Consider the following 13161-nt stretch of genomic DNA (forward strand, 5'->3'; position numbering starts at 1 on the left):
TTTCACTGGCAATATAATTAAAAAGGAACAACAACAGAGAAAGTTTCTATGTGCCAAATATAATATCAGCCATGAATATTCAAACAAAAATGGAATGCAACTTGGAAAGTTATGTACCAAAAATAAACCTTCAATATTGGACTGAAAACAGAGTCTGATCTTTTCTGATGCTGCACTGGCTTCATGATTGTACAAAGTTTTAGGGATTCTTTCTGTATACCAGAAAATTTGCTTCTCTCCATTCCTAAATAGCAGGGCTTTGATCAAATATTGCAAGCCATCTCTAAATGTCAGTAAAATAGCCGAGTGTTTGCAGAAATTAATACCTGTCTCCTTCATTCAGCTAATGCTCTCCCCTTTTCTTTCAGTTCTCTATTTGTACACAGGAAGGTATTACAGTTGACCACATAATTGATTATTTCAGTTTGATGGCAGTTAAATAGAATTTTTCAGACGTTTTGATGAGTCCAAAAACATCCATTTTGGAAGAACATTGCATTGGATCTGAAACAGTTCATTCCTCAGCATCTTTAAATTTCAAAAAATTTCACAAAACAGAGAAAGCGATGCTTTCTTTACATCCTCGAGCCAGGGAATGGGGCACCTCACTGTTATGTCATTTAGTCCACTGGCTACAGCACACACTTGAAATATTGGGCACCCAGGTTTGAATCACTGGTATTAGGAAGAGTTAAATCTGTCTTTTCTCCCTTAGGTGACCTGCCTAACCAATAGCTATGTGAAATTCTAGCACGACAGTCGCTCCATCACCCCTACTGCAGCTGTTTCCTTGATATCCGATATTTGAATAGTCACTGAGCCAGAAAGAAAGAGGAGAAAAACCCAGGTCCCCGTTCACTGTTCCACTGAATATTTCAAATGACTATTTCAGTGTCATAACATCTGGACCAGTTCACAGCAGTGAGTGACATACGTAGGGCACACCGCCAGAAAAACAAAACAAAAAAACCAGATCAGATCCCACAACTGGCTGTATTTTCTGTAATTCGATTCCACCAACCCAGTCACCAGTGTGAACTCCAACAGCACTGCAACAATGGAGTTCAGTGGATGTTCATAACACTAACCACGGAGTCTGAAATAGTCTCCTTAGGTATTCCTGTCTGTCTTCACAGACATCACAACACTATTCAGGTTACTCATAAAAATCACAACAGTATTCAGCTCACTCACAGTCCCAAGGACCAGTCAGTTATCCTGGTCATTTGTACTATGATGTCAAACCAAAGACAAAGCTGTAGGTGATCCTCTAACAAATTAACTAAAAATGCATCAACTATGAAATGAGTTATTTACACAGTTAAAACAGGAAACATGAATATATATTAATATGTCACAGTCATATATTTAAAAACATAATATAAGCTTCTAGAATAAGCAGCTGTGTGCGTCATTAAGGACGGACATATGCCAAGCAGCATGGGATCTTTCATCCACGCTTATGAATCTTTGAGCCCAGACAGCAGAGCCCAAACAGCAAAAACATATGTTTCTATTTGTCAGGAATTTTCAGATCTGGAAAATTCTGATAAATGTAAATCTAAAGAAGTGGGTCTGTCCCACGAAAGCTCATCACCTAATAAATTATTTTGTTAGTATCTAAAGTGCTACAAGGACAGAGGTTTATGATGCAAACACAATCTAACTGCATATCATGGGTCTACAAAAATTAAATATGAGGGCTACAGCTACACTAGTGAGCTTTGCTGAGAAAACCCTGCTTTTATCAATAAAAGTGGTGGAATATCCACACACAAAGGCCGTTTCTACACAGGCAAGCTCTTCCGGAAGAATGGTGCCTTTTTCCAGAAGATCTGCAGAGCTTCTACACACATAAGATGCTCTTTTGGGTGCCCTCTCTTCCGGATTATGTATTCTGTTTCAGAATCAGAAAGAGGACCAGAAGAAGGCATGTGTAGATGTTCCCGGACTGCTTCTTCTGAAAGAAGCAGTCCTCCATGGCGGCAGCCAGCTGGAGAGTAGGGCTGCTCTAGACACCCTCAGTGAGCCTCTATGGTCCCCAGGTCCTTGCAGCCTTTAAAGCTGCAAGGACCCAGAGACCCCGTGGCAGGAAGCTGAGAGTAAGAGACAGGCAGCACATGCAGATCTGCCTGCCACATTCCCCTGAGGCCCCACAGAGATGGTGGGGATGCTCCACAGTGTGTGCAGGGTCCTAGCAGGCCAGCCCCTAGCCCCCCCCAGCTGCCCCCCTACAGTCCCCCTGAGGCCCCCCCACTGTCCCTCCTGAGGACCCTGTTATTGCCCTCCCAAGCCCCTCCCTGCTGCCCCCCAGCTGCCCCCTCTGCATTCCCCCCCACTGGCCCCACCTCTGTCCCCTCAGCTGCTCCCATGCCCTCAACCCTTGATCCTGAGGCCCTGGCCGCCCTATTGCCCCCAGATCTGCCTGATGCTGCACTGAGGGACCTTGCAGCATGGCTTGTGGCCACGGTGGGCCCTGTGGAGGGTCGCCCTAGCCACACACCCCTCCCGGTCCCTCCTCTGAGGCTGGGCAGGATGCTGACCGGCCTTACCTGCCGGTGCTTCCAGCCTCATCACTGCCCTGCAGGGGACTGCGCACCCAGGGCGAGAGGGGCGCCCATGGGCACTGGGGCTTGCAGCCTTCCACCCCATTTCTTGATTAGGGCCACCTAACATTCCTGCCCCAGTGCCCATCCAGGTGTAGGGGCCCCTGCCCCCTTACCCCCATGTATATAGTTCACTCCCTATCAGGTTTTGGTTGTTACTTTTATTATTCACTATTTACATTTTTCATGTTGGTAATGGTTCAGGGTTAAATATATGGTAGCATTCAGCACCCCTTGTGTCCCTGATTACAGTGGGGGAGGATGGGGCTTGGGGGGTGTGGGTTGTGCATGTGTGTGTAGGGGGTGCCTGTGGGGAGGGGTGCAGGGATTAGTAGTCCCCTCGGCTGAATGCCTCCCGGATCTGGAGCCTGTCATGGTCAAGCTGCTGGTCAGGGGCCGCAGTGGGCTGCTGGTAGTGGGGGGCCAGCTCTGCCATCCAGCCCTGGGGTGGGGTCCCCTCACATGCCTCGATGAGGTTGTGGCACATACAGCAGGCAGCCACAACCTGCGGGATGTTCTCCACCCCCACATTGAGATGCGTGAGGAGACACCTGAACTGCGCCTTCAGAAGGCCAAAAGCACACTCCACGGGATACCAGGCCCGTGTGAGCCGGGTGTTAAACAGCTCCTGGGGTGGCCTGTATATGGGTGCATCAGCCAGGGCTGGAGTGGGTAGGCCGGGTCACCCACGAGGCAAAGAGGCATCATGACATCCCTGATGGCAGTGCTCCAGCCGGGGCATGAATGTCCCGGCCTCCATCCTGCCACCCCTCCCCTTCTGCCACCTCCCTCCCTACCGGGCCCCCCTTGCTGAGGGACCCCTCTGGCAGCGGCCAAGTGGTATCCCTTCTGGGCTAGGCCTGCCCGCCCCCGCACAGCCCTGCTCCCTCCCAATTGGTGCCTAGGGTCCCCTGAGCCCGCCGGCCCGCACCCTCCCTCCCACCAGTGGGGCAGGGCTTACCTGAAGGACGATGGCCCCGACGGTGGATGAGCCCACCCTGCACTGTTACCTGATAGATTGGTAGCTGTCCGGGGTGGCCAATTGCCAGATGGTGATGGCCATGCACTTCTCCAGGGAGAGGGCCGGCCTCATCCAGGTATCTTGGCATCGTAGCATGGGGGCAAGCCAACTGCAGATCTTGAGGAAGGTCTCTTTCTTCATCTGCAGGTTCTGCAGCCAGCAGTCATTGTCCCACTCCCCCATGATGACCTTGTCCCACCAGTCTGTGCTGGTGGCATGGGTCCAGACGTGCTGGACAAATCGGAGGGGGCCTGGCAGGGGTGGTGGGGGTGCAGGACCCACGGATCCGGGCCTCTGCCTCCACAGAAGGCTGAGGATGGTGGCCAAGAGAATAGCTAGCATGTAGATGAGGGCAAGCCTGCTGTCCTGAAGCTGCTGGGGGTCCACGCCTGCTAGTCTGCAGGCGCTGGACAGGGACCTGGGTCTGGCTGGCTGGGCACAGATGTGGCTGCCTTGGCAGCATGTGCAGGGAGAGGCTGTTTGGGTGGGGCCTTTAAGGAGCCATGTGGCCGTTGGCCCCGGAAGGGCTCCCTGGCTGTGCGACCCCATCCATGCTGTTTTCTGCCCTGTTCTTCTGGAACAGTGCCATTGCATGTGTAGATGCACTCTTCTGGAAAAAGGGGTGGGTCTTTCGAGGTCCTATTTGATGTGTAGAAGCACTCTTCCAGAAGAAAATCTTCCAGAATCTCTCTTCTGGAAAAAGTGCCAAGTGTAGAAATGGCCAAAATGTATCCCAGGTGAGGAAGAGCACCTTTTGTTGACAGGTTCTGATGACAGAAAAGCTGCATGGGTGCTGTGGGGGGCCTTCTGCTGTGCTTCTGGGTATTTGTTTTGTCGAGAGAGTGGCTGTGCAGCCAACCACTCTAAACAGAGCAGAGTGCTCTTCCTATTGTTTTTTGTGTATGGCCATACTCTGTTGACAGAAGTTTTGTCAGGAAATCTCTTCCAACAGTGACATCTATTGACAAATCACTGTAGTGTAACCATAGCCAAGATCTTTACATGCAGCATTCTACAGTATTTATAAGGCCTAGACATGAATCATAGTCTTACATCTCTATTATTTATCTTTACAAATGGAAGCCAGACTGGTTCCCAGCTACTTATGTCAGTATTCTATGAGACCTGGGTCACTGGTATAAGCTAGCAACAGGCTTGACAGCATCCTACAGAGCGATTCAAAGCTGCATCCTCCACATTCAAAGCTACATAAATACCCTCCCCCCTATTTTGTGCACGCACACATGTATGTGAGGGAGAGAGGAGACATCTCTTTGATTGTGAATGGATTTGAAATCCCTTTGTGAATTAAGCCCAAGAAACATTTTGGTCAGAGTTATCCAGCAGCAAATTTCTTTTGAATTGATTGACAGAAGTTGCATTTTTTGATCAATAAACTATTAATCCAATTTTTTTTGCTAAGCGCGAGTAGTGGCTGACATTCTGGGGGAGACATAGAGGAATGAACACAGACCCAGCATGAAAAAGCACACGATGCTACAGTTTGAGCTACATAGCTCAGCCTTGTAAATTACAACTGAGGGGGATGAGTGGTAGCCTTGTAATAACTCATCCTTTGCAGTTGGGCACAGTTACCTCTATGCTACTACCTGTTGCACACAGCCTGAGCACATGGCCTTTCAAACAAACAGACAGACAGCACAGCACTCCAAACACCCAACAAACAGACAAACCCAGGCCCAGAACCCCCAAACCCAGGCACCCACACACTCCAGAGAGCCACTTACCCAAAGGTGCTGTAGTTTGCTCCCTCCTTCCCCAGAAGCGCCCCTCTCAAAACTTCCTCCTGTTAGCAGCCATCCTGTTCGCATGCTCCCTGCTCACTTGCCAGCAGGGATTTAGAGCTCTGGCCTACCTGAGAGATCCCCTCCCTCTGACTGCCGCTCAGCCAATCTGCACACATGTGCTTAGGCTGCGTGCCGATTGGCTGAGCAGCAGTCAGAGGGAGGGGATCTCTCAGGTAGGCCAGAGCTCTAAAGCCCTGCTGGCATGCAAACAGGGTGGTTGCTAACAGGAGGGAGTTTTGAGAGGGGCGCTCCTGGGGAAGGAGGGAGCAAACTACAGCACCTTTGGGTAAGTGGCTCTCTGGAGTGTGGGGGTGCCTGGGTTTGGGGGTTCTGGGCCTGGGTTTGTCTGTTTGTTTGGAGTTTGGAGTGCTGTGCTGTCTGTTTGTTTGTTTGTTTGAAAGTCCATGTGCTCAGGCTGCGTGCCGATTGGCTGAGTGGTAGTCAGAGGGAGGGGCTCTCTCAGGTGGGCCAGAGCTCTAAAGCCCTGCTGGCATGCGACCAGGGACCATGCGAACAGGGTGGTTGCTAACAGGAGTGAGTTTTGAGAGGGAGCTTAGAGGGAGCTAGTTACTTCAGGTGTAAGAAGCAGCATCATCCCCAACTGCTGGTTGGAGTTGAGGGACCTGCTGCAGCATGAGGAGAGGTGAGGCGAGATCGAGGGATGTCAGTGGTGTGCAAGTGGTTTGAGGTCATCTGGTATGGCTGTGAGGATGGCAGCACCCACGGAGGCTGCTTGCGCCGTGCTGGCTCAGATTGCATGGCTTCCAGGCCCAGTCCTGCGCTCCCTGCATGCATGTGCTGCACCAGATCTGTGGGGCTCCAGGGACAGCCATAGCCAGAAGAAGAGTGGGTAGCTTTAGCTAGGACCCAGGGTGCGGCTGGACTGCGAGATCAGTGCCTTCCTGGAGGATGTGGAGCTGCAGCAGCATGGGGCCAGGTGCGGAGAGGCCGGGGAAGGGGGACCTGGGGGCAATGAGAACTGATAGGGGGCAGCATGGTGCAGTCAGGAGACATGGGAGTGGACGGGGGAAAAAGGGGACAGGGAGGAAGGATCTGGGGGGTGATGGTAGCCGATGAGAGGCGGGGGGGGAGGAGGGTCCTGGGAGCATTGGGGACACGTGGCGCCAGGGAGGTGCAAGAGGTAGTGGAACTGTACCCATGTTCTCCATGCCCCACTGCCTCGTGCATTATCCTGGAAAGGAGCAAGGCTCAGGGAGTAAACCCTGACAGAAAATCCGGGAGTCCTAAGGTGGTTCTGGGCCAACTTCTGGCACTGACCTGGCAACTCCTGCAGCTGGGCTGGTACCAGACGTAGAGGTTATCTTCTCCTTTAGACTATATCAGTAAAGCTGAGAGGGGAACACTGGTGTCTGGGCAGTCCAGGGTCCCAATAATCGCCCAAACTCGCTCCTGGAGACGTACTTCAGCATCGCTAACAGCGTTGAACCAAAACACGGGAGGTAACAGATACCGGTTATAAGCTCTTGCTCGATTGGCATAGAGAACGAGTGCCAGGGGTTGCCTCAGATGGTGGGAGAGATCGTCGCATCTCACTGGACAGTCACTGCCTGCCTCAAGCTGGGCAGCCCCCAGCCAATAGGGTACTGTCCTGCCACAGTTCACCTGCCTCACTGGGTGAGTGAGGCTTAAGGTTCCCAAACCTGACAAGTGACCTGAAAGCTGAGCACCAGGCAAACCAATAAGAAAATCAACAAAAAAAGGAAACCAAAGTTTTAAACTTGCTTGCTGCAATGTACGGACCATGCTGACAGGTCTGACTGAAGATCTTCAGGACATCAGCGACACCTGAAAGACCGCTGTCATCAATGAGGAACTGAAGAGGCTCCAAGTTGACATTGCTGCTCTGCAAGAGACACGTCTCGCAGATTCGGGATCTCTAAAGGAAAAGGACTACACCTTTTTCTGGCAGGGTAAAGCCTGAGAAGAACCCAGGGAGAATGGTGTTGGCTTTGCCATCAGAAACACCCTTCTGCAAATGGTGGAATTAGTCATGGGTGGATCAGAAAGACTCCCTCAGGTCATACTCCAAACTCGCGCCGGTCCTGTCCACCTGATCAGCGCTTACGCCCCAACCCTGTACACCGCACCAGAAGTAAAAGATAAGTTTTATGACGTGCTTAGTGCTGCCATAGCGCAAATACCTGCTCGCGAACAACTGTACGTTCTGGGTGACTTCAATGTGAGAGTTGGAGCTGATCATGACTCGTGGCCTTCCTGCTTAGGCCACTTTGGTGTGGGAAAAAAAATGAATAAAAATGGTCAGCGTCTTCTCGAACCTTGCACATACCACAATCTGCACAAACACATTTTTCCAAACCAAGCTACAGCACAGAGTGTCATGGAGACACCCACGCTCAAAACACTGGCATCAGCTAGACGTGGTCATCGCTAGACATGATAACCTCAGAAACATCCTTCTGACACGCAGTTATCATAGTGCTGACTGTGATACAGATCACTCGTTGTTTGCTCCAAACTCAAGGTGATTCCCAAGAAGCTGCACCGCTCTAAACCAACTGGAAGGCCCCGCATCGATGACAGAAAGAAGGCTAACTCAGAGAGAGCTGAAAAGTTCAGAGCGACCCTGGAGGAGAATCTGCGCAGCAACCCTGGGGGTGCCGATGTGACATCCAGATGGCAGCATCTGGGGGATAAAATGTACAACACAGCCTTGTCGGTGTTTGGAAGAAGAGCTAGAAACACAAATGACTGGTTCAAAGCTAACTCTGATGAGATGATTCCAGCCATCAAAAAAAGCGCACCGAGCTCCTGGAGTACAAACGTTCACCAAGCCAGAATACCCTGCAAGTGCTCAGAGCAGCCAGAAAAACAGTACAGCAGATGGCCAGGCACTGTGCCAACAACCACTGACTCAAGCTATGCAGCAGCATCCAGACCAGTGCTGACTTTGGTAACCTCAGGGGAATGTACGAGAGCATCAAGAAGGCATTAGGACCCACTCAGAACAAGATGGCACCTCTGAAATCCAAATCTGGTGAAGTCATCACTGACAAAGCCAAACAGGTGGAGCCCTGGGTTGAGCACTGCTCCGAGCTGTACTCACGTGAGAACATTGTGGTCGATTCAGCCCTCGATGCCGTCGAACTCTTACCAGTAATGGACGAACTGGACCAGGAACCAACTGTGGATGAACTGAAGAAAGCCATTGACAACATTGCAGTAGGAAAGGCCCCGGGCCAGGATGGTATACCACCAGAGGTAATCAAGTGTGCCATGGACACTCTCCTGGAACACCTACATGAGCTACTGTGCCTGTGCTGGAGAGAGGGAGAGGTTCCACAGGACGTGTGCGACGCTAACATCGTAACCTTGTATAAGAACAAAGGAGACAGAAGCGACTGCAACAATTGCCATGGAATCTCCCTTCTAAGCATCACTGGTAAACTGTTCGCTCACGTCATCCTCGACAGACTCCAGAAGATTGCTGAGAGGGTGTATCCTGAATCACAGGGCGGATTCCGTGCAGAGAGATCTACCGTCGACATGGTCTTCTCTCTGAGGCAGCTGCAGGAGAAATGCAGGGAGCAGAGGAAGCCACTCTACATTGCCTTCATTGACCTAACCAAGGCCTTTGACTTGGTCAGCAGGGATAGACTGTTCAAACTGCTCCACAAGATCGGATGTCCGCCATGGTTACTCAGGATGATCTGGTCTTTCCACGAAGACATGAGAGGAACTGTCCCATACGATGGCACATTATCGGATGCTTTCAGCATCAGGCGAGGCGTCAAACAAGGATGCATCCTTGCTCCGACACTGTTCAGGATCTTCTTCGCACTCGTCCTTAAACACACCTTTGGATCTTCAACAGAGGGCATCTTTTTGCACACAAGATCTGATGGGAAACTGTTTAATCTTGCAAGGCTGAAAGCTAAATCTAAGGTGCGGGAATTCCTCAGCAGAGAGATGCTGTTCGCAGATGATGATGCTGTCTTGTCACACATAGAAAACCAGCTTCAGAAGCTGCTGGATTGGTTCTCCAAAGCATGCAAAGACTTTGGGCTCTCCATCAGCCTAAAAGAAGACAAATGTACTTGCTCAGGGCATTGCTGTTTCTCCATCAATCAGCATTGACAACTATACGTTAGAGGTCATCCACGAGTTCGTTTACCTCGGGTCCACCATCACTGACACCCTGTCCTTGGAGACTGAGCTAAATAGGAGGATCGGTAAAGCAGCCACACCTCTGTCCAGACTCAGTGAGAGAGTGTGGAATAACAACAAGCTGTACACTCACACCAAAATGCAAGTCTACAGAGCCTGCATCCTCAGCATCCTCCTTTACGGCAGCGAGATTTGGACCCTGTACGCCCGCCAGGAAAAGAGGCTGAACATTTTCCACTTACGCTGCCTCAGGGGCATCCTTGGAATATCGTGGAAGGACAGAGTGTCCAACACTACCATCCTTGAGCAAGCTGGAATCCCAGCTATACACACCCTCCTCAGGCAGCGGCGGCTCCGCTGGATTGGCCACGTCCACAGGATTAATGATGGAAGGATCCCAAAAGACATCCTGTATGGCGAGCCAGCCTCTGGCTAAAGACCTCCTGGATGCCGCCAGCTGCGCTACAAAGATGTTTGCAAGAGAGACCTCAGGGAAGTAGACATCAAGCCAGACAGTTGGGAGGACCTGGCAGATGATCGCAGCAGATGGAGGCAGGAACTATACAAGGGTCTTCAGAAGGGTGAGTTGAGGATCACACAGCTAGCAAAGAAGAAGCGAACCCACAGAAAGCACAGCAAGGACCTGCCAGACACCCATTACAGATGCAGCAAGGACTGTCGCTCTTGTGTGGGTCTTCACAGTCACAGCTGACGCTGAGAATGAGGATGCCAAACGGAACTATGAAGGGCGTAGTCTACGTAGACTGAAGGATGCTACTACTATTACTACTACCTGTTGCACCTCCCTGGTGCAGCATGATTGGGACATGACCAGTCCCAAAAGAGAGAATTTGCCAGACCAGGGAAAGTTTTGTGTCACCTGCCCCCAAGTTGCCACCCCCACCCCAATGTGCTGCTGCCCCACTTTCTGTTGGACTGGTGGCCCTGACCTGTGCTGCTGACAAAGCTGCTGCCCATGCTGCTTGGGTAAGCCAGCTGCAGCCATTGTCCTGCGAGTGTGCTGGGAATGTGTTGCCAGGCCTGCATAGCTCAGGTCTCGCCCCTGCAGGGCTACCAGGTGACACTGCCTCCAGCTTGACCCTGCACTGATGCCCCTCAACAGGGTTTCTGGGGGAAAGTGTGGTGCTTCATGTCTGCCACTGTGTGAGGCTGTCAGGGATGCCAGCTTCAGACCTGCTAGATGAGGGATGCTGTCCAGAGAGTGCTGGTTTTAGGAGCTGCGTCTACACGTGCACGCTACTTCGAAGTAGCGGCACCAACTTCGAAATAGCGCCCGTCACGTCTACACGCGTCGGGCGCTATTTCGAAGTTGAAATCGACATTAGGCGGCGAGACGTCGAAGTCACTAACCCCATGAGCAGATGGGAATAGCGCCCTACTTCGACGTTCAACGTCGAAGTAGGGACAGTGTAGACCATCCGCGTCCCGCAACGTTGAAATTGACGGGTCCTCTATGGCGGCCATCAGCTGGGGGGTTGAGAGACGCTCTCTCCAGCCCCGCAGCTCACTGGTGGCCGCGTGGAGCGGCCCCTTAAAGGTCCCCTCCCCCGCCCTGACTGCAGGAGGCTGAGGCAACATGCAGGCTCCTGCCTGCACACGCGGCGGCGAGCCTGCACAGCCCTCAGCCCCTGACAGCAGCCATGGCTGCCCAGCAGCCCCCCCAGCGCCCCCAGGGGACCCCCCCCAAGAGGAGCCACAGAAGCCAGGGCAACCAGAGGGCCACGCAGTCTGGGAAGCAGCAGCAGGGCCCCTCTTGGACGGAGGCCGAGATGCGGGACCTGCTGGGGCTCTGGAGCGAGGAGGAGGTGCTCCAGGTAATGGGGAGCAAGAGGCGGAACGCGGATGCGTTCGCTCGGCTGGACGATGGCCTGGCTGCCCGGGGTCACCCTGCCCGCACTCCGGACCATGTCCGGAGTAAGGCCAAGGAGCTGCGGCAGGGTTATGCCCGGGCCCGGGATGCGGCCAGCCGATCTGGGGCCGCCCCCGTCACTTGCCCCTTTTACAGGGAGCTCAGGGACATCCTGGGCTCCCGGCACGCCTCCTCCCCTCCGGCCACCCTTGACACCTCGGCTGACGAGCCCGAGCAGGCCCTGCAGCCGGGCTCCGCCCCGGAGGTAAGCCCCGCACCCCAGGGGCCCCCCCCGGAGGCCATCCCCGGGACATCGCGGCAGGAGGAGGAGGAGGAGGAGGAGGGGGGCTCCTCCTCCACCGATTCCAGCCTGCAGATCCTCCTCCTGCCATCCCGGAGCAGCAGCAGGGCCTCCCACCCCCAGGGATCTCCGGACCGTGGGAGCGGACCCACAGGTAGGTACCCCTCTCTGGTGGACACCCCGGGGCTTGAGGGGCGGGGGGAACAGAGATGTGTCCAGGGCCCCCCACACGCTCACATGGCAATGGCCCCAAGGACACCAGGGCCATGGCCCTCACAGCACTGCAGCCATCAGCCCCTGCCCCCCGCCACCCTGCATGACAGTGCCATGCCCCATCCTCGGGCCACGGGGGAGCGGAACCTCGAGGGGCCCCCGGGCGGAGGGGGTCGGACACCCCGCAGCAGCAGCATGCGATGGAGTCGGGGGAGTGCCAAAGGGAGACTCAGGCTACATATGAGCCACCCGAGCCGAGGAGCTCCCAGGGCCAAAGGAGGATCCTGGCGCTACAGCTGGCAGGTGACACCTCTGCCCTGAACAAACAGGAGGGAGGAGCCGAGCTGGCTTGGAATTGGGGGGCGAGGGCGGGGGCCACAGGTAGAGGCTAGGGGAAGGGAGAGCTAGAAGGCAGCCAGCCAGAGGAGGGGGAAAGCTGCATCCCAGAGGGGCCCCCCTTGGGGTCTTCTCCCCACGACGGGTTGGAAGGACTGTCTATTCCGACAGCTGGTGCTGTCACTCCTGCCAGAAAGTGGCCATCTGTGGCCTAAGAAACCTCTCCTGCTCTCAGACCCTGCGGGGTGAAGTGAGAGTTGCTGCCACCAGGGGACGGGCTGCAGGACAGGGGGACCCCTGAACCCCATCCATCACAGCAGCATCTCCCGGGGACGGGGATGGGGAACCTGCAGCACAGGGCGGGGGGGGACAAAGGCCACGGCTCGGGCCCCACACTAACGCCTTTCTCCATTCTTCTTTCCCCCCTCCTCTCCTGTGTCCTGCACCTGCACCTGCACCATCCGAAGGACCGGAAGAGAGCGCCGGCGAGGCATCGGTCGTCCCAGAGACCCCTCCGGGACCCTCGCTCCAGGGCAGCCCCTCGGCCGAGGAACGACCGGCCCCGCGGAGGGCCAGACGGCGGACCCCGCGCCTGCTACCGGCGGCGGCCACAGACCCCCAGCTGCTGGCCATCCACCGCCGGCAGCTGGAGCTGTTGGAGCAGCACCTCCGGCTGCAGGAGCAGGCGCTGGCCTGGCGCAGAGAGGCATGGGGGGCCTTTCTGTATACCATCAATCGGCTGATTGATTCCCTGGCCCCCCATGCCGCGCGGGCCGCGCCACTGCCCACCATGCCCGCTCCTGCAGCCCCACCACCGGCTGCTCCAGCCGTCGCCGGGCCGTCCGCCGTCGCCCCACCAC

Source organism: Carettochelys insculpta, chromosome 5 (genome assembly GCF_033958435.1).
Source record: "Carettochelys insculpta isolate YL-2023 chromosome 5, ASM3395843v1, whole genome shotgun sequence".
In the NCBI taxonomy this organism is placed as follows: Eukaryota; Metazoa; Chordata; order Testudines; family Carettochelyidae; genus Carettochelys; species Carettochelys insculpta.